Consider the following 5396-nt stretch of genomic DNA (forward strand, 5'->3'; position numbering starts at 1 on the left):
TTGAGGATTCTTTTTTTTTTTTTTTTTCCCCCAACGGGGGTGGTAATTCAGAATTAAAACATGTGTGACAATGTTGGAGAACATGGAGGTGCCCCTGTCCAGGGCTGTCCCCCCAGGGCTTGTGCTGCTCAGGGTCGAACAGGTGAAGAACAGAAGTGGTAAACCAGCAGGGTCTCACTGATTGGTCTGTACAATGTGCTTTAAAGTGGTTTTGTTTAGTATACACAAGAGATACCATGAAGCTTGTTTTCTACACATTTACTACATTTATAGTGTCTTGGGAGTTAATGTTTTAAAGAAGTAATTAGAGGGGTGCCTGGGTGGCTCAGTGGGTTAAAGCCTCTGCCTTCAGCTCAGGTCATGATCCCAGGGTCCTGGGATCGAACACCGAATCGGGCTTTCTGCTCAGCAGGGAGCCCGCTTCCTCCTTTCTCTCTCTGCCTGCCTCTCTGCCTACTTGTGATCTCTGTCAAATAAATAAAATCTTTAAAGAAGTAATTAGATTTGATAGGAAATGTTCAGTCTTTTCATTGAACTGTAGTGCCCAACACTGTGGACACCTGGGGAATCTACATCATCAGGGAAATGATGCTCCCATTTTACCCTGGAGTGACAAGGCTGCAGAGACCAAGCCGAAGTCCAGGATCACCCTGAGCAGGACTGCCCAGTCAAGGCCATACCACAGTCCTTCCTCGGGAAGGTAGTTCTTAAACTGCCTCTGTTAATAATGAAGTCTTCCTGGGGTTGAAGAATGGTAAAGGTTCTTTTTTCTCTACATCCCTACCAGCATTTGTGATCTCTTGTCTTTTTGATGATAGCTATTCTAACAGATATGAGGGGATATCTCACTGTGGTTTTGATTTGCATTTCCCTAATGATTCGTGATGTTGAGCACCTTCCCATGTACCTGTTGGCCCTTTGTATAACTTCTTTGGGAAAATATCTATTCAGGTGCTTTGCCATTTTTTAAAATTGTTACATTTCTTTTCACTGCTCTGTTGTGTGAGTTCCTTATGTATTTGGGCTGTTAACTTTTTATTGGATATATGGTTTGCAAATATTTTTTCCCATTCCGTAGGTTGTCTTCATTTCGTTGATTCTTTCTTTTGCTATGAAGCTTTTTAGTTTGATTTAGTCTCGCTTGTTTATTTTTGCTTCTGTTGCTTGTGCTTTTGGTGTCCTATCCAGAAAAATCATTGCCAAGACAAGTGTCAAGGAGTTTATCATGAAGGAGCTTACATTCAAGTCTTTAATCCATTTTGAGTTCATTTTTGGGAGTGGAAAAAGATAGAGGTCTTTCATTTTTTTACACATGAAAACCCATTTTCTTGGCACCATTTATTGAGGAGACTCTTTTCTCCGTTGAGTTTTCTTGGCTCCCTTCTCAGTATGACTGTATAGGCACCGATCGATGTATTTCTGGGTTCTCACTTCTGTTCTGGGGTCTGTATCTGTTTTAATGCCATTACCACATGGTTTTGATTACTATAGCTTTATAATATAGCTTGAAATTGGGAAGTGTTATGCCCCTGCTTTGTACTTCTTTCTCAGGATTCCTTTGGCTATTCAGTCTTTTGTGCTTCCATATAAATTTTAGGATTTTTTTCTACTTCTGTAAAATTTGCCATTGAAATCTTGATAGGGATAGCATTGAATCTATAGACGGTTTTAAGTAATATGGAAAGGTAAACAATATTCGGTTTTCTAGCCCATGAACACAGGATACCTTTCCATTTATTTTTATCTTTTTTCATCAGTGTCTTTCTGTAGTGTCCAGTATTCTTTCACCTCCTTGGTTAAATTTATTCTTAAATATTTGTTTCTAATGTTACTGCAAATGGAATCATTTTATTTCTTTTCAGGTCATTCATTGTCAGATTAACCATGCTACTGATTGTTGTATGTTAATTTTGTATCCTGGAACTTTACCAAATTCATTGCTAAGATCTAGTTGTTGTTTTTTTTTTAATGGAGTCTTTAGGATTTTGTATATATAAAATCATGTCATCTACAAATAGAGACAATTTTACTTACTTTTTTTTTTTCCAATTTCCTGCTTTTTATTTTTTTTTTTTTTCTTGCCTGATCACTCTGGCTAGGGCTTCCAGGACTATGTTGAATAAGAGCAGTGAGAGTGAGCTTGTTTTTGTTACTGATCTTAGAGAAAAAGATTTCACCCCTTCATCATCAAGCATAATTTTAGCTGTGGCCTTGTCATATATAGCCATTGTAATGTTGAGGACATTCCTTCTACACCTAATTTGTTAAGAGTTTTTATCATGAATAGATTTTGAATTTTGTCAAATGTTTTTTTCTCCATCTATTGAGAGGATCTTATGATTTTTGTCCTTCATTTTGTTAATAAGGTGCATCACATTGATTGCATATGTTAAACCACCTTCTGACCCTGAAATAAATCCCACTTGGTCATGGTGAATGATCTCTGTAATGTGCTGCTGAATTTGGTTTGCTGGGATTTTATTGAGAATTTGAGAATTGGGATTTTATTGAGAATTTGAGAATTGGCTTATAGTGTTCTTTCCTGGCTTTGGTATCAGGTAGTGCCTGATACTTTTCTGCCTTTGGTCAGGCCTCATAAAATAAGTTTGGAAATGTTTCCTTCTTTTTAAGTTTGGGAAAAGTATTGGTATTAATTCTTCTTTAAATGTTTGGTAAAAGCCACCGTGAAACCATCCGGTCCTGGGTTTTTCTTTTTGGGCAGATTTTTGATTACTGATTCAATCTTTTTACTAGTATGGATCCATTCTGATTTTCTGTTTCTTCCTGATTCAGTCTTGGTAGATTATATATTTTTAAAAATTTTTCTATTTATTCTAGATTGTCCAGTTTGTTGGTGAATAGTTGTTCACAGTAATCTCTTATGATCCTTTGTGTATTTGTGGTATCAGTTGTGATGTCGCCTTTTTCTTTTATAATTTTGTTGAATTGGGTCTTCTCTCTTTTTTTTCTTGCTTAGTCCAGCTAAAGGTTTATCAGGTTTATCTTTTCAAAGAACCAGCTGTTAGTTTTACTAATCTTTTCTATTGTTTTCCTATTCTCTATTTGATTTATCTCCTCTAATCTATTGTTTCCTTCTTTCTGCTAATGTTGGGTTTACTTCGTTCTTCTTTTTCTAGTTTCTTAAAATGTTAGATTGCTTATTTAAGATCTTTCTTGTTTCTTAATGTAGGTGCTTATTGCTATGAATTTTCTTCTATTAACTGCTTTCTGCACATATTACGTAAGTTTTGGTATGTTGTGTTTCCATTTTAGTTTGTCACAGAGTTTTTTATTTCCCTCTTTAATTTCCTCTTTGGTCCATTTGTTGTTTAAGAGAGTGGTATTTAGGGGTGCCTGGGGGCTCAGTTGGTTAAGCCTCTGCCTTCGGCTTAGGTCATGGTCTCAGGGTCCTGAGATCAAGCCCTGCATTGGGCTCTCTGCTCAGCAGGGAGCCTGCTTCCCCCTCTCTCTCTGCCTGCCTCTCTGCCTACTTGTGATCTCTCTCTCTTTCAAATAAATAAATAAAATAAAATAAAAAAAGGTAGAGTAGTGTTTAATTTCCATTTATCCATGAATTTTCCTGTTTTCTTCCTGTTACTGATTTCCAGTTTCATACCATTGTGTTCAGAGAAGATACATGATATGATTTTAACCTTGAATTTTCTTTGACTCGTTTTGTGGCCTAATGTATGGTCTGTCCTAGAAAATGTTTCATAGGCACTAGATAATAATGTATATTCTGTTGTAGGATAATCTCTCTGTATATCTGTTAGGTCCATTTGGTCTATACTGTTCAAATCCACTTTTTTTTAAATTGATTCTCTGAATGATATATCCATTGTTGAAAGTGAGGTATTAAAGTCTCCAATAATTATTGTTTTGCTGTTTGTTTTTCCTTTATCCTCTGTTTTATTCAGGTGCTCCAATGTTGAATGCATACATACTTACATTTTATATCTTTTTGATGGATTGACCCCTTTATCTGTGTGTGATGACCTGTGTCTCTTACCATTTTTAGTTTAAAATCTGTTCTGCTTGGTGTAAGTACAGCTACCCCTGTTTGGTTGTTTTTGTTTGGTTACTGTTTGCTTGAAATATCGTTATCCATCTCTTCACTCACAGTCTGTGTATCTTTGAGGCTAAAGTGAGTTTCTGGTAGGCAACATATCATTGGGTCTTGTGGTTTTTCTTTTTTTTTTTTTTTCAATCTGTTCATCTATTTTATGTCTTTTGACTGAAAAATTTAATCCATTTATGTTTAAAGTAACTATTGATAGGTAAGGACTTACTGTTGCCATTTCATTGTTTTCTGGCTGTTTTGTAGATCCATTGCTCCTTGTTTCTTCTCCTACTGTCTTGTTTTGTATTTTGGTGTCTTATGGTATCAGTATGCTTTGAATTCTTTATCATTTTTTTCTGTTTTATTTTTTATTGTGATAACTACAGATTTTCTCTTTGTGGTTACCATGAGGCTAACATAAAGTATCAGAATTATGACAGCTTATTTTAAACTGATAACAATTTCTATAACATTCCTAAACTATGCTTTTACTTCTGCTCTCCCTTACATTTTAGGTTATTGATGTTAAAGTTTACATATTTTTTATATTGTGAAACAATAACATTGTAATTATGGTTGTTTTTACTACTATTTTTATTATCTATTTATTTATTTATTTTAAGATTTTATTTATTTAGTCATGAGAGACGGAGAGAGAGAAGCAGAGGCAGAGGGAGAGGCAGGCTCCCCAAGGAGCAAGGAGCCTGATGCGGGACTCGATCCCAGGACCCTGATGCGGGACTCAATCCCAGGACCCTGATGCGGGACTCGATCCCAGGACCCTGGGATCATGACCTGAGCCTAAGGCAGATTCTTCACCATCTGAGCCACCCAGATGCCCTATTTTTTATCTTTTAAATTAGAGCTGTAAATGAATTATACATCACAATTACTGTTTTATAGAATCTAATTTTGACTACGTATTTACTGTTACCAGATAGTTTTATGTTACTTTCTTATGTTTTTATGACCTTAATCAGCATCCTTTTAATTCCACTAAAGAACTCCCTTTAACATTTCTTGGAAGGCAAGTTTAGTGGTGATGAAATCCCTCTGCTTTTGTTTGTTTTGGAAAGTATAGCTCTCCTTCATTTCTGGAGGACAACTTGCTGGGTATAGAACTCTTGGCTGACGGTTTTCTTTTTCTTTGAATATTATGAATATATCATCCCTGGCCTGAAATGTTCCTGTTGAGAAATCTGATGGTAGTCTTATGGGAATTACCTTGTGTGTAACTTCTCTCTTTTTTGTTACTGCTTTCAAAGTTCTTTGTCTTTGACTTTTGACATTTTAATTACGATGTGTCGCAGTGTAGCCCTATTCAGGTTCAACCTAT

This window comes from Neovison vison, chromosome 13, assembly GCF_020171115.1.
Source record: "Neovison vison isolate M4711 chromosome 13, ASM_NN_V1, whole genome shotgun sequence".
Taxonomy (NCBI): domain Eukaryota; kingdom Metazoa; phylum Chordata; class Mammalia; order Carnivora; family Mustelidae; genus Neogale; species Neogale vison.